This window comes from Saccopteryx bilineata, chromosome 3 (assembly GCF_036850765.1).
Source record: "Saccopteryx bilineata isolate mSacBil1 chromosome 3, mSacBil1_pri_phased_curated, whole genome shotgun sequence".
Classification (NCBI taxonomy): domain Eukaryota; kingdom Metazoa; phylum Chordata; class Mammalia; order Chiroptera; family Emballonuridae; genus Saccopteryx; species Saccopteryx bilineata.
Window position 1 is genome coordinate 58686152 of NC_089492.1, and position 26032 is coordinate 58712183.

General features: G+C 40.9%; 1 protein-coding gene and 1 non-coding gene across 3 annotated transcripts in view; both read right to left on the bottom strand.

The window, feature by feature from the left end:
• CA8 (carbonic anhydrase 8) overlaps positions 1–26032 on the bottom strand; it is a 118363-nt gene that overhangs the window by 52773 nt on the left and 39558 nt on the right. The window lies entirely within an intron of this gene.
• TRNAG-GCC (transfer RNA glycine (anticodon GCC)) lies at positions 95–170 on the bottom strand. The gene has a single exon. It is a non-coding gene; the product is annotated as a tRNA-Gly (tRNA).

Sequence of the window (26032 nt, forward strand, 5' to 3'; positions counted from 1 at the left end):
GCTCCAATGGAGCCTTAGCTGCGGGAGGGGAAGAGAGAGCCAGAGAGGAAGGAGAGGGGGAGGGGTGGAGAAGCAGATGGGCGCCTCTCCTGTGTGCCCTGGCCGGGAATCGAACCCGGGACTTCTGCACGGCAGGCCGATGCTCTACCACTGAGCCAACCGGCCAGGGCCTAATGGTGGGATCTTGATAACATTATACAGAGTGAAATAAGTAAATCAGAAAAAAACAAGAACTGCAGGATTCCATACATTGGTGGGAAATAAAAACGAGACTAAGAGACATGGACAAGAGTGTGGTGGTTACGGGGGGTGGGGGGAGGGAAGGAGGGAGAGGGGGAAGGGGTGGGGGAGGGGCACAAAAAAAACCAGATAGAAGGTGAAGGAGGACAATCTGACTTTGGGTGATGGATATGCAACAGAATTGAATGACAAGATAACCTGGACATGTTTTCCTTGAATATATGTAAATATATGTACTCTGATTTATTGATGTCACCCCATTAAAATAAAAATTTATTTATAAAAAAAACAAAAAACAAATTTCAGGCCCCAAAATTAAGGTGCGTCTTATACATGGGGCAATGCGGTATTCAAATCCATTTCTGTTCTCCCACAGTTCCTTCTTTAACCCTAGCTTCTTGAATTCTGCCTTATAATAGTGTTACTCTGTTCCCTAAAGCAAAGCCATCCAGACACAGGAAAAGTATCAGTGCAGGAGAAGAACTAAGAGTACTTGATGGTAACTAAAGGGCACATAAGTCTGGCAATGACAGGAAAGATGAGGCTGGAAAGCTAGAGGGACTCAGATTGCACAGAGCTTTAAATTTCATCATAACTGTGTTTTGAAAATCACTAAAGCAATATTGCAGTGAACATTATTATTACTTATGCTGCTTAGACACAGCAAACTCCCCCATATCAGTATCTTTCCTTAAAAAGTCCTTTTGACAGTATGAAGGTAAATCGCAAGTGTCAGACATGAGAAGCTAAGGGATAGGCTGGGGTGCTACCACTGAAGTTCCAGCTGAAAAATGATGACAGCGGTGTGGGATGGTTAATATTATGAGCCAACACGGCTAGGCTATGGTAATTGGCTGTTTGGTCAAACTCCAGTCTCAATGTTGCTCTAAAGGCATTTTTTTTAGATATGATAACCTTCAAATCAGTAGACTTTGAGTAAAACAGATTACCCTCCATAATGTGGGTGGGCCTCATTCAATTAGTTGAAGGTCTTACAAGCAAAGACTGAGGTCCCCCAAAGGAGAAGCAATTCTACCTCCAAATAATGGCATATAAATTACACCTGAGTTTCCAGTCTTTAGCCTGCCCTGAAGATTTTAGACATGCCAGTTTTGACAATCATATGAGCCAGTTCCTTAAAATAAACCTTAATTTGTCAATAGATAGATAGATAGATAGATAGATAGATAGAAAGATAGAAAATACACATTAGTACATGAATGTAATCTATTAATAACTATGGACATATTAGGATGTGCTTCAAATTTCTTTTATAAACAAATGGTTTTGAATGGAAAGGCATATGATACTAAGAATATGGTTTAGAAAATGAAGAAGTGGTCCACTGAGTCTAAGGGAGGCTTAGGAGAGGTCTACGCAGACAGCTAGTATCAGGGCAGGGGCGTTGGAAGATGAACTTCAAAGCCTCACAGTGAACAGGCTCTGGGGTATATCTGGTCCACAGCAGAGTACAGAATGCAGAGGTAGAAACACAGCACACTTCTGCAATTCTACAGATCAATTCTTAGAGGCAGCCTGCTCACATAAAAGACCCTGGAGCTAGAAATCACAAGCCTTAGAGTCTTGTTTCAGTTCCACAACTCTTCAGCTCTGTGAACTTCACAGGCATTAACTTCTTTGAGCATCAGTCTAACATAAAGAGTGCTACATCTTAAAAGCTTGGTTTCTTCACAGCTTTCTCTGACCTCCCACAGTACACTCTCTATATTCTTATCACATTTTGCTGTCATTAGCATTAGTTATATGTAACCAACAAAGGCACAGGAGCAGGATGATGAATTTTGAGAATGGAGAGCAGCTTACTAATTTGTAGTGAAGACAAGTATATAAATGTCCCTTACCATTTCTAAAGAGTGTAAGAGTTCAACTGTATTATTACTACATCTGCCGCCTAGACTCGGACAGTCTCATTCTCCTGGGTCACTTCACTCCCTCAGTGTTTATTGGACTAAAGATGACGCCAGGCAGGACTCAGCCTCTCCAAGGCCTCTGGAGCCTTGTAAACACACAGTACAGCAGGTGGCACAGGGGCTGCTTCTTGCCATTTGAACCCAAACTCCAACTATAGTTAACAACAACAGTAGTTTTAAAAAAAAAAAGGAACAAGAATTCTTCCTAAGCTGAAACAATCAGCTGTTCTCCATTCTACCTACACTGATTTTCTCTCAAAAGACAAAAGGTTTGGCTTTCTCCCAACTCAGGTATACCAAAGTAAAGAAAAGTGGTTTTCTTTTCTTTTTTTCTTAAGCGGAGAGGCAGACAGACAGACTCCCACATGCGCCCTGACCAGGATCTACCTGGAAAGCCCCCATCTGAGGCTGCTGCTCTGTTGCTCAGCAACCGAGCTGTTTTAGTGCCTGAGGTGAGGCCATGGAGCCATCCTCAGTGCCCTGGGACAACTTGCTCCGACCAAGCCATGGCTGTGGGAGGGGAAGAGAGAGAAAGAGAGAGAAGAGTGAGAAGGGTGGAGAAACAGATGGTCACTTCTCCTGTGTGCCCTGACCAGGAATCAAACCAGGGACATCCACACACCAGGCCGATACTCTACTACTGAGCCAACTGGCCAGGGCCAGAAAGTGGTTTTCTACAACAATTAAAACAAAGTCCTCACTTCTTCTGTTCTCCCTACCTCCATTCCCAACACTACCTAACCCCAGAGGCCTCAATGTCTGCGGCCACAGGTGTGCAAACAATGTATGTACTACAAAGAAATAACAAAGCCAAGATACGTTTATTACTCTACTAGCATCATTCCTTCCTATGAAAAAAATCTGACCGTGGGCTAACAACCGTAAACATCGTTTTACGGCTTTAGAGAAAATCTCTGACCGAGCTTTTGCCATGGGGCTCACAAATTCAAACTGCCTGCAATCGATTATCCTGCTATGCCATTAGTACCTGTGAAATATTCATCTTAATGTACTTAACTCACAGCAATAAATTTGTCCAAAGTTATGAAACTGTGACAAGCCGTAGCCTTATAATCATTTATTTGTCACTGAGAAAAATAAGTTTGAAGATTTCATGGCAGCCTAACAGAAAGCTATCTTCAAGATAAATGAGGTTTATTATTAACATAAATAACATGGCAGCATTAAAGAACAAAAGAATGAATCATGAGAAATGTGAAAAGCAGCAAAAACTGCAAAGGCAATTATGACTCACAAATGTCTTTCCCCAGCCCCGTGCACTTACACAAGTTCTGTGAACTCTCCCATCTTCAAATGCTTAATGGACATTTCTTTTCGAATGGCTTCATGTCACCTGAAGCTGAGCATTTCTAGAACTGACATCAATTTTCTTCGAAAAAATAAAAATGACACCCTCTCAGTTTCTTGATGGAGCCCCCAACCTCCCTGGCTTGAGATATTGAAATTCACCCTTCATCTCCAACTCACAAAGGCCTTTCCTGGCCCCTAATTGTTTACATTACAAAGCCCAACTAACTAATCACTTTCTTTTTTTTTTTTCTTTTAAATTCAAACAAGTGCATTTCTTTAACAAACAATTACATTGTTCTTACTATATGCCAGGTACAATTCCAAGCATTTTACAAATATTAACTTAAACCTCATAAGGATCCTAGAAGGTTGGGATACTCTTATCCTCACTTTATAGGTGACCAACTAATCTCTCTTTAAAACAGTTCTCACCACATTTTCTCTGCTCAAAAATGTCTAGTTTCCTTATTTTACCCACATCAGGCTTAAATTTCTCTAACCTCATTTTAACTATCCCTAAAATACTCAAATCAAGTGCATCTCCTGACCCCACACAACACTCCCATTCCATTTACATTCCACTCTCTTAAAATGCTGTACCCCACTTCTCCAAATTCCATCTCTCCTCCTAGGCCTCGACAGGCACTGAGAGGTAGATTGGAGATAGAGACTTGAACAACTGATACACAGGAAAAGGGCTAACCAAGGTTTCTGCCCTACACCACTTACCAAGAGTAAGATGAGCTCAGTTTTAGATGAGCTGAAAGTGACATCAGAACAGTCAGACCGGTCTCCCAGAAGTAAGAGCTGCAGAACCACACCGCCCTGAGGAGGAGGGGCTGGCAGCACAGAGTGCAGGAGTTCACAGCGCATGGCCAGTAGTCACGGCCGCCATGGTCATGCACATGCAGGTCCCCACTGAATTTGAGCAGACAGTAAAGGAACAGTGGAGTCAAAAATTGGTGGGCCATTCCTTTATTAAAGTCTCGCACCAGCTGACAAGCAAACACACAGGGCATTCAGGGCTCACAAAGCCACTGACACATTCTCTGGTCCCACAAACAGGAGAATCTTCTCCGGTTTCTCCTGGAATCAAACAAAGGCCTCAGCAGTCTCAGCAGAGCTCCCAAAGACCCTCACCTCTGGTTCCCTATCTGCACACCTTCTCCTTCCCTGCCAACATGGCTTCTCCTTCTGCACTCTGCATTCTATTCTCTCTCACTCGGCAAACGTGGCTTCTTTCTCAGCACTCTGCGAAACTCTCTGCTCCTTCTGCTCCTCTGTGCAAACGTGGCTTCTTTACTCCTTCTCCCTCTGCTCTCTCTTTTCAAAACTTTCTGGCATGAAAATCTCTCTTCCAGCAAACATTAGCAAAACAATGGCCCTTCCCAAGCAGGAAGGTAATCTGCAATTTCAAAGACCACATATACCTGATGCTGCCCAGCGCCATTTTGTAACAATAAAAGTGAGCAAACTCAAAAAATACAAATTTTACAAACTCATTTGCCCAACACCCAGATAACTACAGACAGCCTCACAGAGTCAGGTCACCCATGGACCAAGTCACAAAGGGGCTGTCAGAAGGGCAAGGGCTTCATTCAGCTTTGGGGGATAGTGACATGAGGAGAGGAATATCAAATATGCAGAAGGAAACCCAGAAGATTCCCAAGTCCTGCTGGACAAGAGAGAAACGACTTTCTAGAGGAAACGGTGGTCCCGGGTGTCAAGGCTAAAATAGCTACAAAGAAACAAAAGAAGATGAAGACAAAAAGAGATTTTGGATCTATTTTTTAAGATTATTAAGAAAACAGTTGCAATACAACAAAAGGAACACAGCAAAATGTAAAGGCCTGGGGATAAAATGAGGGGCAAGGTGGGCAGGATCAGACAACAGACATCACAAGGCAGCTGCGGTGAGTGCTAAGTGATCTCTTTTTAATGGGGAGAATCAGTATGCCTGTGTCGGAGCAAAATCCACCTTTCACTTTTAGTATTCTTTAATCCTTTAAAGTAAAACCTGAAAAAAATCACCGGCTGCTATAAACGTTTATGTCAGAAGTACTCAATGCACTTAGGAACACAGATGTAATTGATCCTGAAAAACATTTTTCTGCCAAACCACAGTCAGCGAGATCTTCCCTCTGAGCTGGGCCACTCACTCCACAGTCAAGATTCGCAAGAGGAAAAGGCGTCATGGAGAGCACAGACTAGTCTCTGTGTCCTGACTTTGCCTGATCGTTTTTTAAAATCCAGCTAGATTTTGAGTTTTAGAAGCCAAGCACCTCACCTCACCCATGTTCTGTCATGCCTAAAATAAAATATCCACTCTCAGAGCCCCCAGCAAGAGCTATCAAATAAGAAAAAGGAAAGAAAAGTCAATGTCTCCACTATGTCCGTGACCCTAGGAGTTGAAAGAAAGAAGGTATTAAGCACTGAAATGTTTTTGAAAAGAAAAGGAAACTGGTGAAATGTTTGAGTAACAAAAGGGGAGCACTAAATAACTGAAAAGCAGCAGGGTAAGGGCCTCTCTCCAGACCACACTTAATTACTTCTGTGAAGCAGCCATCCCTCTGCAGATAAATTGAGATTTAGTGTATATTACTTTCAGGTGCTCCTGCACTTTAAAGTGTCATTGTCAATATATTATGCAGCTATTATTCAGAGAAGGACATTCAAGTTGTAGACAGATATAATAGTGACAAAGCGCTGTACAGCATGGAATGGAAAATAAATTATTTGAAATTCTATCTCTGTCGCTTCCTTGTTCTGTTTGCCTAAACTTAATTATGCATCTTTTTACATGGGTAAAAGAGACATAGGAGGAGGTGCTGGAGCATCTCAGAGCACCTTCACCCATTTGTATATTAATATCAAAAGGTATTCATAGTGTTCTTTTTCCCCTATTACCTTTCTTTATTGAAATATAATTGACAAATGGCATTGTATTAGTTTTAGTGTGTACAGCATAATGATCTGCTATATGTATACATTACTAAACTATCAGCACAATAAGTTTAAACACCCATCACTACAATTAGGTACAGTATTTTTTCTTGTGATGAGAACTGTAACTCTTAAGATCTACTCTATTAGCAATTTTCTTTTTTCTTTTTTTTTTTAAGTGAGGAGAGGAGATAGTGAGACAAACAGATTCCTGGCAACTCCAGTAGGGCTGATGCTCAAGTATCGACCTATTTTTAGCACCTTAGGCTGATGTGCTCTGACCAACAGAGCTATCCTCAATGCCTGGGGCCATGCTCAAACCAATCAAGCCACTGGCTGCAGAAGGGGAAGAGGGAGAAAAGGGGAAGAGGGAGGAAGAGAGAAGCAGGTGGTCATTTTTCCTGTGTGCCCTGACCAGGAATTGAACCTGGGACATCATACACCAGGCCAACATTCTATCCACTGAGCCACCGGCCAGGGCCAGCAACTTTCAAATATACAATACAGTGTTGTTACTTACAATCACCATGCTTGTTGGTCAAATAAATTTGCAAATATGATGTATATGTTTGCTCGTTATAGTTTGCATTGGGTGTGGGAGACAGGCTGTAAGCAGGCAGGGTCCTTATAGCCTAAGGCTTGGTTTTAAGACTAAGCCTTTCCCACCCTTTTAATTCTAAAATCTTCTCAACACTAAGCTTTTCTTCACACCCTTGACTGTTGCATGATGTGGGGTGGTGCACTCTTATGAGAAATCCCATTTATGCCTCAGATAAGTGGACTTTGTATCAGAGACTTCCTTATTTGTACATTGGCTTAAAAGTTTGAATTTCTATACTATAAAATGGGGACAGACCTGGGGCTCACTCTCGGTTCCTGAAATTAGCATTACATAGGAGAGGCAGTCAAGATGGCAGAGTCCTGAAGGAGAAGCCAGTTTGTACAGAGTTTGTGCAGAGAGAAGGAGATGGAGAACAGAGGTGAATGAGGCTAGTGAGGTAGAAACCTTTCATTCTAGGAAACTCGGATGAGTTGGTAGCTTTGGGAGCCCTGAATGGAAAGTGAAGTTTTTTCCCACTGTGTGTATTTCTTGCCCACCGGGTGCAAGCTAGGATTAAAGGTAATGGCCCACCAGTTCTTGGCTCCGTTGTTTCATCACCGTCTGTCCGAATCAAATGTGAACCTGCATGGGCCAGGCGGCTGTGATGGTGGCTGTGTCTACTGACCATACAATGCTGTACATTACATCCCAGGAATTATTTATCTTTTTTTTTAAGAGAAGAAGGAAGAGAGAGAGGAGCAAGAAGATATAGAGTGAGAAGCATCAACTCATAGTTGCTTCACTTTATTTGTTCATCGACTGCTTCTCATATGTGCCTTGATTGGGGCTCAAGCCAAGCAAGCAGACCTTTGGGCTCAAGCCAGGAACCTTGAGATTTCAAACTGGAGACTTCAGCATCCCAGGTCAATGCTTTATCCACAGTTCCACCACTGATCAGGCAGGGATTATTTATCTTATAAATGAAAGTCTGCACTTTTGACCATCTTCACCTATTTTATCCCACCCACCCCACCCAGACCCCCACTTCTGGTGACCACCAATCTGTTCTGTGCATCTATGAATTCCTGTTTTTTAGTTTGTTTGTGTTTTAGGTTCCACTTATAAGTGAGATCATACAGTACTTGTCTTTGTCTAATTCATTTCATTTAGCACAGTGCCCTCAGGGTCCACCCATGTTGCAGAAAATGGCAAGATTTTCTTCTTTTTTATGGCTGAATAATAATATAGTGTTCTTAGGACTCAGAATCCTCATTCTAAGGATTCTATGTAATTTACAAAAAGATTTTTTTTCAAAGCAAAATGATTATCTCTCTGAATGCTAATTTCCTTGTTTACTTTGAAATTATTTTCCTGTTAGGAATAGAGTATAGTAATACTGTTACGGCTATTCTCACAAAAAGTGAAGTTTCCTTTATAAAAGAAATTCACTTTGAACGGTTGGAAAAGGGTTGTTGGAGTAGTCATATGAATAAAAGAAAAAATGCATCATTTTGAAGTATTTTGTTTAATGTAAGATTGGAAGCAGTTAAAACTGATTCTTAGACATTGGTTTCAGGATTTTCAAAAAATACCCTCTCTTTCTTTAAGACACAAACAAACGCAAAACCCTGAATTGTGGGTTATGAGTGCAACTAAATTTCTGTGACTGGAATTCTCTATATTTCATTTGTTCTTCCATAAAATAGAGAGATTGTCAAAGTATCTTGATGTTACAGAATGTAAGTCACATATAGATTGCATCTGTTCACTCTGTACAGTGAATCAGTGAGTCATGCCTGTTTCTCTTCCCTCTCTGCCCCCAAATAAGAACTACAGCTGACAAATGAGTTCTGAAATAATGTCAGCATCCATCAAAACATTTATTGAGTCCAGATAATATCTAAGTTTGTAGTGTTCACTGCTTTCAACACTGTAAATACAAAGAGCTCAAATCTTTTTATAAAAGAATCCAGGGAGTGAATAAACAAAAATACAAAATTGATAGTTCAACACAAGAAAAGATGAGTGAAAAAGGGTTAGTGTGCAATATAAATGATAGAAGATGTTTGGGTATTTGTATCTATTTACTGAGCTCTGATATTACATTCTCCACCAGGCAGCTCTTTGCAAACAATACTTCACTCAATTCTATCACGTTTATAATGGTTGCTGCAATGACTGCCACCAACACCCATCTTAACAAGAAGAAAACGGAGACACAGAGGTGAAGTAGCCTGCCTTATGTTGCAGTGGGACCAAGTGGTGTGGCTCTACCACCCCTGTGCCAGTTCTCTTCTCCAAAAAGGGAAAGTAGAACACTGATTAGGGAAGAATTCACAGTGTGAATGTTCACCCAACACATGGAGGAATGACAAACATTGTTCTTACAGAGACAAAAAAAACAAGGAGAAAGAAATGGAGAGTGTGCAACCCAAGAAATGACTAGTAATCCAGTCAGGCTGTGCCCAACACCCACAGCACACAGTGTCAAGCTACACACCTGGTGTGAGCCAACACTCACTACAACCTCTGGGGAAACTACCTGAGCTCCCAGAGTCTCAGCTGGAAATGAGAGATCACACCATCTGTACCTGTGTAAGGCTATTCCAAGGAAAAGCTCCTGGTAAATATAAAGTAAATGCTGACTAGAGCCAATTAGAGTGGGGAGGAAGACGAGGAGACAGATGCAATGGGAAGATGGGCATGGCTGTATGGTATTTAAAGTCCAAGGTCTTACGTGAGGTAAGTTGGACAGAGAAAGACAAAACACCATATGACTTCACTTGTATGTGGAACCTAAAAAACAAATGAAAAAACAAAATGAAACAGGGAGATAGACAGAGAAAGGGAAGGGAATTAAGAAATACAAACTTCCAGTTGTAAAAATAAATCATGGGGATGTTAGGAAATACAGTAAAAAATATCATAACTATATATGATAATAAGTGGTTATGAGACTTACTGTGATCATTTTATAAGGTATATAAATGTTGAATCACTATGTGGTACACCTGAAACTAATATAATATTGTTTGTCAGTTTAAGTTTTTAAAAATTAATGAAAATAAAATGCTCATCTCCACTCCGTTTGGTTCTGTTCTCGTTACGCTGTCTGAACTCAACTAATTATTTTCCTAAGGTTTAAAGATAACTAACAATGCTTTCCACTCTAGAAAGCCAGACCACTTCCATCAGAGTCACAAATTCCAGTGCATCCAGGAACTAGGCTGATAAATGAGGGGAAGAAGGTTACGAGGCAGGGAGAGGAGAGTTGTGAAAACCGGAAAATCGGCACCCTGCCTGAAGCTGTTTAAATTCCAAAATTTAAAAAACAGAATGCTAGCAGAACCCTTCCCTAAAGCCAACCCAAAGGCCACCAGTTTGCAACCTCATTAATATTCTAAAGGTACATCATTAATATTCTAACACCAAGATCTCCTGCCTGAAAGAGACCCTGAAACCATCCGAACTACCTCTGCTTCTTGCCAGGACCAGGACATCCTGTGGCGCTTTCCTCCCTCTTCCGGACCTAAGGTCAAGTTGTCAACCTTCTGGTCCAGGAGTCAACCTCTGCCTCTGCTCCACTCCATTCTTCTCCTGACCACTTGAGGGTCTTTGGTCCATCGGTTCTGTACTCTCCTGAGCCTTTGACCTGAAGTCTCCCTCTCTATTAGCTCCTCATCATTTTATCAATCTGGGCAAATTTTTCTCAGCTTTAAAAAAGAAATCACGGCAACTTCCCTGACCTCCATCTCTCCTCCATCTTTCTTTCCTCGGGGCCAGGGAACCTTGCCGGGCGGGATATGCGCTCTGTACTCAATAAAGCCGTTTATTATTCCACACTTTGCAGCTCTGGCCCTCTCCCTTCCTTCTCAGTGGGGAAAAATACCTTACATTTTGGTGCCGAAAACCCGGAAGGAGTTAGAAGTCTGCAAGGACCGCTCCTTTCTCCTCCCCTCCGAGAAAGAACCAGGATCTCTGAACTTACACCCACTTCGGCGCATGGTGCGGCAAGTCCCCTGCCTCCAGCATTCCTCTCAGTTCTTTCCTCCGAGACTCCCTGTCTGAAACCATAGCTACGTCAGGGAAAGTCTTTTCCATCCGTCTGTCCGAGTGAGCCTGTGCTTGTGGAGACCTCCCCAAGCACATCCACTTTCATCCATGGCTGGACCTTGAGTTTTTAGGACACTAATGCTCAAGTCTGACCACTTTGAGAACTGAGTGCAGCTGTTGGGGCACAGGAATCTCCCTCCCTAAGAAAGAAGAAACTGTTTTTCTTCTCCGCTGTGGCCAGGCCACAGAACCCACTCAATTAGCCTCCTGAAGGGACTTGCGGTGTTAACACCCTCACCAATTTAACTATCGCCAAAAAAGCTGGGAACTGATTGGAGATCTCTTACATACATGGCTTCTAATTATTTGCGCACCTGTCCTTAATCTCTGTGCTGCCTGTTCCACCACGCAGGCATTTTTCTGGCCAGAGAAACCTCACCTAAAACCTCTATTCCTAATCTTTCCTTCTCCGCGGACTCCAAACTCTCCCTCCCCTCCCTTCTCAAAAACCTGTTTCTTATTCGCCATCTACTACCTTCTCTTTCTCCTCCCCTGCTGGCCAGGGGCCCCTCCCTTCACTGTGTTCTCTAGTCCTGCCTTCATCAGGCCTTTCTCAGCCTGGCATTGGCTCTTACACCGGTTTTCAGGACGTCCAACCCCAATTTTCTTTCAGGAAGTTCCTGCCCTGTCCTGCCTTTGGCTACAGCGTTTCCTGCAAGATCTGGATGCCGGGCTCTGCATGAGCCCTCCTCCTCTTATTCCCAAACCCCCAAACCCCTATCCAGAACCTGTGAATACAGCATTTAAAGTTTTTAATGGTCCCAACTAATACAGGCCAAGGCTGTTTGCCAGGCCCCGCATGCAGCAGAAGGTAACGCTCCAAACCCAAACTCTTGTGGCAACCCTGAGACCAGCAGAGCCACCAGCAGCTTGCTTTAAGTGTGGCAACCAGGACCACTGGCCCCGGCAGGGCCCCTGCCAGCGGCTGCCCACTGAACCCTGCCCTGACTGCAAGCAGCCCGGTCACTGGCAGAGTGATTGCCCCTTTGGGCAACAGGTTTTTTCCTCAGCGCCTCTACGTGGAGGACAAGCCGCCCAAATGGGAAGGCCAATCCAGCCAGGTGGGTGCATCGCTCGAACTCCTAGGACACAGCCTGGACTCGGAGAACCCAGGGTTCTGCAGCAAGTGGGTAAGTCCATCTCATTTCTTGTGGATGTGGGGGCTACCTTCTCTGTTTTGCCTTCATACTCTGGACCTCTAGTTCCCTCACAGGTCTCGGTTATGGGAATGGATGGGACCCTCTTCCTTTCCCCTTTTTACACCACTCCTGACATGCAGTTTTGCCTCAAGCTTGCCTCCTTATAGGACCACTGGCAGTCAGAACCACTGGACTCCATCCATCTCCAGCTCACCAAAAGGCTGGACCCTGCAAATTCCCCTATTACTCCTCTCTTTTTTAAAATCCTTACAGGACCGCATCCACGAAGTTTCTCAACTCAAGACCACACAGATGTTCCTCCTGACACCCCTCAAAACCACCACCTTCCGATCTCCCCCTCCCCACAATGCCCCTATTCAGCAGGAAGTGGTCAGACGAATAAACAGCGCCCCTTTTTCTATTTAACACAAAAGGTCAGAATGTAAGGTCGGTGGATAGAGGGATGGTCATGTGGTAACTCAGACCCACCCACTTTGGCTGGAACTGCCCACAATAAAGCCCGCCAAAGGAAGCATCCCAGGAACCATTTGGAAAGAAGCGATCGTCTGCCAGCCAGTGAAATTTTACCACGTCATAGTAGCTCCACTTCCCTAGAGGGACCCTTTAAATATCTCCCACACAGTTTAATCTTTGCAACTTCCCTGACCTCCATCTCTCCTCCACCTTTCTTTCCTCGGGGCCAGGGAACCTTGCTGGGCAGGATATGCACTCTGTACTCAATAAAGCCATTTGCTATTCCAAAAAAAAAAAAAGAAAGAAAGAAATCACTGCCTTGACCTCACATACCCTCCCAGTACTTTCTCTTGGCAGCTGACTTTTCCTAAAACTTAGCTGCATGCCCCATTACCAGTTCTTCCCTGCCCTTTGCTTCACAGTCCACTTAAATCCATCTCTCATCCCCATCACTTTGGTGAAACCTCTCTCCCCAAGTTCACCAGGAACCTTCTTCTGCTAAATCACACCTCTCGGCTTTCTTGGCAGCTCTGCAGCACCTGAGAGCCCTACCTGTTCTGGAACCCCCACTTCCATGGGTCCCCTGGCAGCGCACTCCCCAGGCCTGTCCTCCTCATTCACTGTTTCACCTCAGGCTCCTCTCCTGGTCCCCACCCCCACCCCCGACAGCTCCCATACGGTGGCTGTCAGGGCTCCATCCTCCCACCTCTTCTCCATCAGCATATTATTTTGGGGTGATCTTATCTACTCCCACATCTTCAATTGTCATCTAGATAATTATAATTCCAAAATCAACATCTTTAATCAAAATCATTGTCCTGAGTCTAGAGTCAGTTAGTCTTACTGAATATTTTAAAGTTAACTTTTTATAATTGAAGCTCTCTGCCAGCCATGAGACCTATGTGTCCTTCTTTGCTCCTAGCTCTATTAATAGACTCAAGTCAGAAATCTCTTCCTTCAGCCTCTCCCCATACAAAAAACCAAGGCCTATGTCATGCCTTTTTCCACTTCCTTAAAATCTCCCAAATCACCTGCTTGGCTTATTCCCATGAGCAATTCTTTAGTTTAGATACAATAATCTATTACTAGAATTACAGTCCAGGTCTCTTAACTTATCACCATGCCTCCAAAATTAGCTTTTCAAATTTATTCTCCATCGAACAGTTATAACAGTGCAAATTTGATCTTGTCACCTATCAAGGTTTCTTACTGTCAATAGGGTCTAGTCCAAACTCCTCAGTAAGCAAAGCATTAAAAAGTAAAAGTATTTCTATAATATTTAAAAGTGTGACAGATTGGGTTTATTATGTATTAACAGTATCAGGTAAATTGGTGGTAATAATTATAGTGATAAGCTCTTTTTGGTAATAAGAATTTAAAATTCATCATTATTTCATTTCTCTGTGAAGCACTACTGTCAATTTTCATATTCCCAACTTTATACACCAAATACATTGCTTAACAACCTAATTTTCAGGAACAAAAATTTAAAAATTCAATTCTAATATTCATAATGTTACAATTTATAATAAAATGCACTTACCTGAAAATGTTAAAGAAAATCATTTTAATTAATCCTCACTGATAGCACAGTATACTCACAGGCTTTCACTTTGTTTTTGTTTTTTTTTACAATTATCTAGAGTAAAAATCAGAAAGATTTCATCAGAAATATGAGCAGGCACACAGAGGGAAGAGGGCAGCTGGTCCAAATCTCAGCCATTACCCATGCCAACATAGGCAGCTTATTTAACACCTCTTGATTTGATTATTCAGCTGAGGAAATAGACAAAACATCTACCTCTGAAGGCTGTTTTAGTGATTAAATAAGATATAGCATGTGCCTGGCATGTAGACAGTCTTCATAAGTATTAACTCCATTCCCACAAGTCCCTGAGGATTGCACTGAAATAAATCTTGCATTAACCCCCCCGGCCATGAGATAATGCAAGACACAGAATACTTTTCAACAATAAAGTATTTTACCTTCAAAATATTGTAAGAGTGAACTTTGAAGGCTAAATAAATAAATGTATAGATAGAAACATATATATGTAACCAAATTTCACCAAAAATATTTCCCATGGAATGGAGGAATTTTCCACCATCTACAATTAAATGACTACATAGGAAAGCTGTCCTAATCTTACAAACAGAAAGCTCTGTAAATATCTGCACCTATGTTTTTCCCACAAGGTACTTCCTTATTTATAAGTTTTGTAATGTATGTGAAAATGATAGCAAACTAATTCAACTCACTTGTTGCTCAAGAGAGTTGTACAAAGAACGATTCTTTAACAAACTTACCACAAACCACATCATTTCTAGTGCTAATTAAAAAAGGACCATGCTTTCCTGAGATTTGTTTCAGACATTCCTATTAACATAGGAGCAGTGCTAAAGGGAATCAAATATGACCCAAATTATTTGAAAGGACATTTTAGAAAACTGGATTTTAACCTACGATGGACCTAAAACAGAGTCTAAGTTGTTGTTTTTTTATGCTGTAACAAGGTAAAGGATCACTTTTGTTGATTAAGGTGTAACTTGTACCAATACGGCTTGGGTTAAAAAAGGTCAACTAGAAACAGGAAAGGCATCAATGGGTGTGAACCAGAAAAAGTACAATTCAGATAGGAAACTTAACCTACGAGGGCATGACAATGCACTTCAATTCTGTACAGCTCATAATGACATAAGGGGAAAGACATTTCTTAAACTAGATGATTACGTTTTGTACATAATCCAAAATGTACAATCACCAATGATTAAAGTGCTTTAAATGTTCAGAAGGCAGATATGGAAACACCAATTAAGATATAAGGACTTCTTTTACACCCAATCTCGCCCACCGCGGCGTCTGCCTCTGCGGCTCCGAGTCTTTGCGTTACAGTCCTTCTCTTTCATCTGGTTCTCACAGCCACGACTGTCTAAGTACATTTACTACACTACTCATACCTTTATTATTTTAGCCATCCAAACCATTCTTCAAAAATGTAAGTCATTTCAAGTAATAGAAAGAAAATTACTGTTTTCTAAAAGTTTTATTATAGATAGCCTATTGGTTTTTAGACAAATGAAATATATCAATAAACAAAACTGTATTTGTATGTGTATATGTACTCACTGGGATGGGCCCCTTAGAAAGGCAAGAGCCTTCCTTGCTCTAAAATAACATAACTCAGAAGACAATTTTGCTTGTCTAATATTGCAGAGATGTATAACTATTTTGTCTTTGCTTTTATATAATACATTATTAGATATTTTTAATTAATTTCCAGTTAAACCTGTAACAGGAATGAAAATTTAATAAAAATATATTTCTATGGGAAAATGGTAACCACAGTATAAGTGAACACTTCACAGCACATTTTCAATAGGCATTGTAACAAGGTTAACAGTGAAGACTAACTACACTGTAAAAAAGGTGGGCATTTAGTCTCTAAATGCAGACCCAATGAAAAAATAATGTTACAAAAATGCATTATGAAATGAGGTAACATAATCACTATTAGAAAATATTTACTGAGCACATTCTATATTAAGCTATCCTGAAATTGAAAGGGTTGGTAGATTTTCAAAATAATTATAGAAGAGATATCTAGTGAAGCAAAAAGTCACTTTTTCAGATAGGTACCTAATTAATTTAATCGGCTGTTCCTTTTTTCAGCAGACACAGTTGACTTCCACTCACCACACATTCCCCTCCCTTTTCTTTCATGCAAACAGAACCCCAGTTGAATATTCTTTTTAGAAATTAAATTTAATGGGGTGACACTGACCAATAAGAGTACATAGGTTTCAGGTGAACATCTCTACAACATTTGAACTGTTGATTGTGTTGTGTGCCCATCACCCAAAGTCAAATCACTCTCTATCACGATATATTTGTTTCTCTTTATTCCCACTCCCCAGGCCACTCCCTCTAGTAACCACTCCCTGAGTATTAGTTTTATATCCCACCTATGTGTAAAACCATATAGTTCTTGGGGGGTTTTAATTTATTTATTTCACTTAGTATAATGTTCTCAAGGTCCATCCATGTTGTCATAAATGGCTATATGTCATCATTTCTTATGGCTGAGTAGTATTCCATTGTATATATGTATCACATCTTTATCCAATCTTCAAAGGCCAAGAGCTTATAAGAAAGCTAGACCCCCTCCTCAGCCCAACAGGATGAATACTGATTAAGCTAAGACAGTTATATCCTTGTCATTTCTTTTGAAATGGCTGTTTCAGAAATCTGCATGTACAGAAATTCTACCCAATAATACATGAGGGCAATTCTGGAGGGTAGGAGTGAGGAAAACTTCTGGAAAAATGTTCCCTAGTTCTCTAAAAATATTCAGAAACTGATAACAGCATGGATTAGTGCAGCCACTTTGATTACTACTTAGCAGTATCCACTAGAATTGAACTATGTCTATCCTGTAACTCAAGCTACACTTCTAAGTATACTATATATTCGCCCAAAGGCTAGAATATTCACAGGAGCTCTATTCTTACAGACCAGATCTAAATGCGAGCCAAACGCCTAATGACAGAAAAAATATATACTGTAGAAAATCCACATAATGAAATGAAATACTACAGATGAAAATGAGTCAATGAAAAGTATACGCCATGATGTACACGAGTTCGTAAACATAACGCTGAATAAAAAATAGCTGGACACAAAATAGCACATACTGTATGATTCAATGCATATAAAAATCCCAAAACAGGCAACACTTGTCTATGGTATTAGAGGTCAAGATAACAGTTAACCTTGGAGGAGGCATGAAGAAAAGCTTGTGGGATATCAGTTATAGTTTGTTTATTAAAATGAATTCTGGCTTCATAGGTATTTTCACATTATAAAATGCAATGAATTATACACTTGTGATTTGAGCACTTTTCTGTATTATGTTATTTATGTAAAAATTTTACTTAAAAAAAAACAGAGATGGCAATGGCAGCAAAAGCACAACCAGTAAAAAAAAATTTTTTTTGATAAATTAGACTTCACTCAAATCAAAATCTTTTGGATGTCAAGTAACATCATCAAGAAAGTAAAAAGACAACTGACAGAATAAAAGAAAATATTTACAAATCATATATCTGACAAAGTACTTGTGTCTATAATAAAGAGCTCATACCACTTAATAAGACAAATAATCCAGTTTTTTTTTTCTTTTTATTTATTCATTTTAGAGAGGAGAGAGAGAGAGAGAGAGGAGAGAGAGACAGGGGGGAGGAACTGCAAGCATCAACTCCCATATGTGCCTGAAGAAGCAAGCCCAGGGTTTTGAACCGGCGACCTCAGCATTTCCAGGTCGACGCTTTATCCACTGCGCCACCAGAGGTCAGGACAATAATCCAGTTTTTTAAATGAGCAAAGGATTAAATAGAAAGACATATGAATGGCCAATAAGCATATAAAAAGTTGCTTAGTATGATTACTCACTAGAGAAATGCAAGTCACAACCACAATGAGACACCACTTCATACCTACTAGAATGGCTTTAATCAAAAAGGCAGGCAATAACAAGAATTGGCCAGAATGTGGAAAAACTGAAACTGCTGATGGGATTATAAAATGGTGCAGCCACTTAGGGGAAAAAATGAACAATTCCTAAAATGTTTAAACAAAGGATTACCAAATTACTCAGCATTTCCACATTTAGGGATATAACCAAGAGAAATAAAAGTTGTTCACAGTCACATTATTCATAATTGCCAAAAAGTAAAAACAAACCAAATAACCACTAACTGATGAATGGATAAACAAAATGTGGCATATCCACAACACGGAACACTCTCCAGCAATGAAGAGTAATGAAGTACTGATACAGATTAAAAACTTTATACAAACTAAGGGAAGGCTATCAGAACACACCACATATTGCATGATTCCTTTTATATTAAATGTCTAGAATAGAAAAATCCATAGAGACAGAAAGCAGATGAGTGGTTGTCTAGGGTTGGGGGGATAGGATGTGGGGTGTGACTTCTGTTTTGGGGTAACAAAGTGTTCTAAAATTAAAATATAGTGATGGTTACAAAATGCTTTAAATCTACTAAAGCCATTGATTTATATACTTTAAATAAGTGAATTTTATGGTATGTAAATTATCTCAATAAATCTATTTTAATAAAAGATAATAAAGTTTCTCCTCTTACAACCTTTAACCATTAAATTTGTGAGAATTTGATGCTTATAGGTGATACAGTCATCTTATAACTTTGAGCGAAAAAAATCCAAAAGAAAAAGCCAAGCCATGGATGTTAGGCTCAGTGGTAGAGCATCATGATGCTTGGCATGTGGAAGTCCCAGGTTCGATTCCTGGCCAGGGCACACGGGAGAAGCACCCATCTGCTTCTTCACCCTTCCTCCTCTCCTTTCTCTCTATCTCTCTCTTCCCTTCCTGCAGCCAAGGCTCCACTGGAGCAAAGTTGGCCCAGGTGCTGAGGATGGCTCCATGGCCTATGCCTCAGGTACTAGAATGTCTCTGGTTGCAACAAAGTAACACACCAGACAGACAGAGCATCAACCCCTAGTGGGCTTCCCGGTTGGATCCAGGCTGGGTGCATGCAGGAGTCTGTCTCTCTGCCTCTCCACTTCTTATTTCAGGAAAAAACAAAAAAATAATAATAAAATAATAAAAATTAAAATAAAAAGCCAAAATGTTGAAATGGCTTATAGAAAAACAAACCACAAAAACAAAAATCCAGCCTTTGGAAATATGGCTGAGAAGCTGACTTAACCAACCCTGGAACTGCCATTTGGGACTTCTTGTAATGTGAAAGGAAAACTTCCTTATTATTTTAGTTGCATCTTCCATTACTTGCCAGAAACCAAAGCACTCCTATAAAAGATATGTAGGATGCTAAGCAAAAGCAGTGCATTAATTATTTACATCAAATATTTCAGATGTACAGAAACTTTGCAGGCCAGAAGGAATTGGCAAGAAATATTCAAAGTGATGACAAACAAGGACCTACAACCAAGATTACCCAGAAAAGCTGTCATTTAGAATCAAAGGACTGATAAAGAGTCATCCCCATGAAACCAGTATTATATGAAATATTGAAGGGTCTTCTTTAACCCTGGCTGGTTGGCTCAGTGCATACAGCATTGGCCAGGTGTATGGATGTCCCAGGTTTGATTCCTGGTCAGGGTACACAGGAGAAACAACCATCTGCTTCTCTCCCCTTCCTCTCCCCCTTCTCTCCCTCTTCCCTTCTTGCAGTCAGTGACTCGATTGGTTCAAGTGGCCCTGGGTGCTGAAGATAGCTCAGCTGGTCTGAACATCTGCCCTAGGCAAGGGTTGCCAGGTGGATCCAGTTGGGGCACATGTGGGAGTCTGTCTCACTATCTCCCCTCCTCTCATAAGAAGAAAAAAGAGGAGCAGGAGGAGAAGAAGAAGGAGGAGGGGTGAAAGGGGAGGAGGGAAATAGATTTAAAAATATGAACATTAAAATGGCAATAAATACATATCTATCAAAAGTTGAATCTAAAAACAAAATAAATGAACAAGCAGAACAGACTTGTAGATTCAGAGAACATTTTGACAGTTGCCAGATAGGAAGGGTTGGGGAGATGGGTAAAAAAGGTAAAAGGATTAAGAAGTACAAATTGGTTGTTATAGAATAGTCATGGGGATGTAAAGTACAGCATAAGGAATATAGTCAATAATATTCTAATAGCTATGTATAGTGTCAGATAGGTGCAAGATTATCAAGATGATCACTTAGTAGGTTATAGAATGTCTAATCACTGGGGTGTACACCTAAGACTAATATAATAGTGTATGTCAACTGTAATTTAAGAATAAAAAAATGACAAATTAAAAAATAATTAAGCCCTGGCCGGTTGGCTCAGTGGTAGAGCATCGGCCTGGCGTGCAGGGGACCCGGGTTCGATTCCTGGCCAGGGCACATAGGAGAAGCGCCCATTTGCTTCTCCACCCCCCGCTCCTTCCTCTCTGTCTCTCTCTTCCCCTCCCGCAGCCAAGGCTCCATTGGAGCAAAGATGGCCCGGGCACTGGGGATGGCTCCTTGGCCTCTGCCCCAGGCGCTAGAGTGGCTCTGGTCGCGGCAGAGCGACGCCCCGGAGGGGCAGAGCATTGCCCCCTGGTGGGCAGAGCGTCGCCCCCTGGTGGGCCTGCCAGGTGGATCCCGGTCGGGCGCATGCGGGAGTCTGTCTGACTGTCTCTCCCCATTTCCAGCTTCAGAAAAATACAAAATGATAATAATAATAATAATTTAGATGTATGTATAGCATAAATAACCTGATAAAATAAAAATTTTATTATAATCCAGATTTTGGCTCTGATAGACAAAACATAGCATTTCTTAAAAATAAAGTTATACCTAAGAGTAGACAAATTAGATTGAGCCTTTTTGCTTTGATATAAAACTTTTTGCCAAAATAGTCTATGTGGCATTTTTTATATTATACGGTAATTTAATTATATCCTAAAAAGTAAAGACATGAAGAAGGTAAATCAATTAGCATAGAAGGTATCATCAGCTAAGGCAATTTTAGGACTATAAATCTAATCCTAAATCTCTTATGCTTACATTGATAAACAAATGGGACTATATCAAACTAAAAAGCACAGCTAAAGACAAATTGAACAGAGTAAAAAGACAAACCACATAATGAGAGAACATAATCAACAATACATCTGAAAAGGGATTAATAACCAAAATTTATAAAGAACTTGTAAAACTCAACACCAGAAAGACAAACAATCCAATCAAAAATGGGCAAAAGAAATGAATAGACACTTTTCCAAAGAAGACATACAGATGGCCAATATACAGATGAAAAAATGTTCAACATCACTAATCATTAGAGAATGCAAATTAAAACCACAATGAGATACCACCTCACACCAGTCAGAATGGTACTCATTAACAAAACAACACAGAGTAAGTGCTGGCAAGGATGTGGAGAAAAGGGAACCCTCCTGCACTGCTGATGGGAATGCAGACTGGTGCAGCCACTGTGGAAAACAGTATGGAGATTCCTCAAAAAATTAAAAATGGAACTGCCTTTTGACCCAGCCATCCCACTTTTAGGAATATATCCCAAGAACACCATATCACTGATTCATTAAAAGAAATGCACCCCTGGCCCTGGCTGGTTGGCTCAGTGGTGGAGCGTCAGCCTGGCATGCGGGGGACCCGGGTTCAATTCCCGGCCAGGGCACATAGGAGAAGCGCCCATTTGCTTCTCCGCCCCCCCCCCTCCTTCCTCTCTGTCTCTCTCTTCCCCTCCCGCAGCCAAGGCTCCATTGGAGCAAGGATGGCCCGGGAGCTGGGGATGACTCCTTGGCCTCTGCCCCAGGTGCTGGAGTGGCTCTGGTGGCGGCAGGGCGATGCCCTGGAGGGGCAGAGCATCGCCCCCTGGTGGGCAGAGCATCACCCCTGGTGGGCGTGCCGGGTGGATCCCGGTCAGGCGCATGTGGGATTAAATAAAGCAAAAAAAAAAAAGAAAGAAAAAGAAATGCACCCCCATGTTTATGGCAGCATTGTTCACAATAGTGAAGATCTGGAAACAGCCCAAGTGTCCGTCAGTGGACGAGTGGATTAAGCAGTGGTTTATATATATATACAATGGAATACTATGGGGCCATGAAAAAGAAGGAAATATTAACTTTTGCAACAACATGGATGGACCTGGAAACTACTATGTTAAGTGAAATAAGCCAGGCAGAGTAAAAAAAATATCATATAACCTCACTCATTTGAGGAATCCAAGGAACAATGTGAACTGAGGAACGGAATTAAACCTGAAGGGAAGAGGGGAGGGAGCTGTTGGGAGAGGGGCTAGGGAGAGGTTGAAGGGAATATGGGGGAGGGGGGATGCATTCAGGGAGACACTAGAATCTATGTAAACACAATAAATAAATTTTTAAAATTGATATTTCTTGATAATAAACAATAGATTATATATATTAATGGTTTATTATTGAGTGAGTTGCTTAGTAAGTTTCAAGAATGAATTATTTGATATAAAGACAACATATGCTACCATTAGAGCTACAATCCTAGTGTGTAAATTATCAATAGCCATTACCTATGCTCAGGAATACAGTTTCCCCTTGGTAAAGTACCACATGATTAGACTTACTCAGGAACATTACATCTTCCTGTGACTGATAGCAGTGGTGATAGGAAAAATTGCAACTCATATCCCATGATACTGAATAAAGAAAATATACCGTGTACTCTCATTAACTCATTTATCTAGAACTAGATTTAAATGGTACATTAGTAAATATTAGCTGCTGCAATAAATCCTGGTCTGGGTTATCACTTCTGAGTAACAGACCTGCATTTCCATCCCTTTCTTGGGCATCTCCAATTAGATGAATGGCAACTATCAAATCCAAAACATATCAAAGTATACACCACAATTTTTCACCAAAATAATCCTGGCATTATTAAGAGCTCCACCATTCTTCCTGGCATTCCTTAAGAGCTCCACCATTCTTCCAGTTACTGAGGGTCAAATCTTAGAGGTATCATCTTCCTCTCTTCCCCTGATCTCCAAATTATCAAGGCCCTCAGTAAGCTCTGAATGTTCCCTCCCCACCATTTCTAACACTCCCTTCTTTTCCTTGTCAAGACTACCATCCCAGTTGACACCATTGAACATCCTGCCTGCTTTGTAAATGACTTCCTAAAAGGCATCAACCTCTTCTGATCAATGAAGTTGATGATATTTCAGTAGAGGGAAAGTTTTACAAGGGAAAAAATTTTTGTTTACTTTGTCACTGGTGTGTTGCCAGTACCTAAACATACATAGGAAGTGTCAATGGCTACTTGGTGAATGAGTTAAAAATTCAAAACCGTGAAATGCAGAACAATGATCTCACTGCTCTTTGTAAAACACCACATATACATCGTACATCTAACCAAAGAAGATCTTTCTTGTGGAAACTGACATTCAAGAGTTTCTGTGATTTGTCCCCAACTTGCCATTCTAAATTTATCCCTAGCTACTTAATTTACAGTTCCACTAGCTTACCATAAAATTCTAGCGATATTACCATAAGATAGCTATATTCATGTATTTATAAATATATATAGTGTGTAAATATAAATACCTACAAATTTATATATTATTAAATATATAATTTCTCCAAAATGCTATGGAGAAAAACAAATTGGAGAAGGGGCACATGGACTGCAAGCAGGTTAAAGAAAATTAAATTTAATTTCACTGAATATGTGACATTTGAATAAAGACCCAAAGGTGCTGAAGGAACAAGCCATGTGGCTATCTGAAGGAAGAATATTCCAGAGAGAGGAGATAGCAAAGGCTAAGTCCCCTAGGTGGAGGAAGGACATTTCTGTCCTATTTACATCCTCGTCACCTAACATTATGCCTAAAACTTTCCCATCTATTTTTTTTACCCGCTTGTTTATGTTTACTAAAAGCCCATTATATGCCAGTAACTTAAATTCTACTAGAAATCAAACCAAACTTTCAAATGTAAAATTTCCTAGAATTTTTCTTTCCATTTAATTACATAAAAATTTCACCCTGGTCAGTGGCGCAGTGGATAGATCATCATCCCAGAGCAATGATGTTGCCAGTTCAATCCTGGGGTCCCCGATCTCTGGGTCACTAATTCATCCCAAGAGTACTGGCTGGACCCCTGAGAACACCGGTTCAACCCCCAAGGTCACTGGTTCGAGCCCCAGTCAGGGCACACCTGGGAAACAATCAATGGCACAATGAAGTGGAACAATGAGTTGATGCTTCTCTCTTTCTCTTCTCTTCCTCAACCAAGGATAATTCTTCCTACGAAGAGCACTAAAATTAACTAGAATCAAGAAGCAGAAAGTAGTTCTCCAGATTCTATTAGCTAACCTAGTGCCGTATGCCAATACACAAATTCTAATAATCTAAAATAAAATTCTGTTACTTGAAAAAATATGGTTTCACAACAAATTCAAAACAAAGCTCTATTAAAATTTACACATATGTAAATGTAAATGTCTATGTCATTTGATGCATCTTCATTTATTCCTTTCACAGTCAATAATTTTTTTTATTACTGCCACTTTATTTTTAAAACACAGAAATGAATGGGAGCCATCAGAAGCACTGACTGAATATGGACATCTATATTAAATAATAACGCAGGCCGTAAGAAGGATATGAGAGAGAGAGAGAGACCCAGAGAACAGCAACTGACAACAAGCTGTAGCAAAGGTATCAAGAAAAAGCCCCTCAAAAAACACTCAAAAGGAGAGGTTCTGCTGGGCATTTCCTTGGTAACCCAGGCAGAAATACATATTATCCTGTGAAGAGCAATAAATGAAGACCATTAGGTTTTAAAAAGGGAATGAAAATTCCAATGGAAAATGTCCCCTTAGGAACACAAATCAACACCAATTAACAATAAATAAAATCTCTGATCTAGTCATCTGTGGTTTCATTCATTTTCCTGCTGTGTGGAGAAGGATTAGGTCGAATTACAACTCAAATAACAGGATTGGTGTAGCTTCACACATTTTTATCTCTTCATCCTACCTACGCTAAGGACAATTTACAACTTTCAAGGAACTGTGACACCGATTACTGTTGTTCTTAACCTAATTTGAGAATATTCTGGGTTTAAAAACAATACTGACTTTAACAGGGTAAAGTGACTTTTGTTAAAATGATATCATTTATTAACTCAACCTCATCAGCTTCTCTGTGCCAGTTTCTGACTCCTTTTTACTATTACTGTCCCGTCACTATTCCAATTACTCAAGTTCCATCTCCCAACATCACATTGGCCTTTTCTTTTTTTTTTTTTTTTGTATTTTTTTTTTTTTTTGTATTTTTCTGAAGCTGGAAACGGGGAGAGACAGTCAGACAGACTCCCGCATGCGCCCCACCGGGATCCACCCGGCACGCCCACCAGGGGCAACGCTCTGCCCACCAGGGGGCGATGCTCTGCCCCTCCGGGGCGTCGCTCTGCCGCGACCAGAGCCACTCTAGCACCTGGAGCAGAGGCCAAGAAGCCATCCCCAGCGCCCTGGCCATCTTTGCTCCAATGGAGCCTTGGCTGTGGGAGGGGAAGAGAGAGACAGAGAGGAAAGCGCGGCGGAGGGGTGGAGAAGCAAATGGGCGCTTCTCCTATGTGCCCTGGCCGGGAATCGAACCCGGGTCCCCCCCACGCCAGGCCGACACTCTACTGCTGAGCCAACCAGCCAGGGCCACATTGGCCTTTTCTAATCACTCATTAAGCCCTATCCACATGCCCTCCACTCCAGCTCTCACATCCTTCTCTCCTTTTTCCATCCGTGTCATTTTTCTCCAGCAAACTCCTACTCAATTGTTA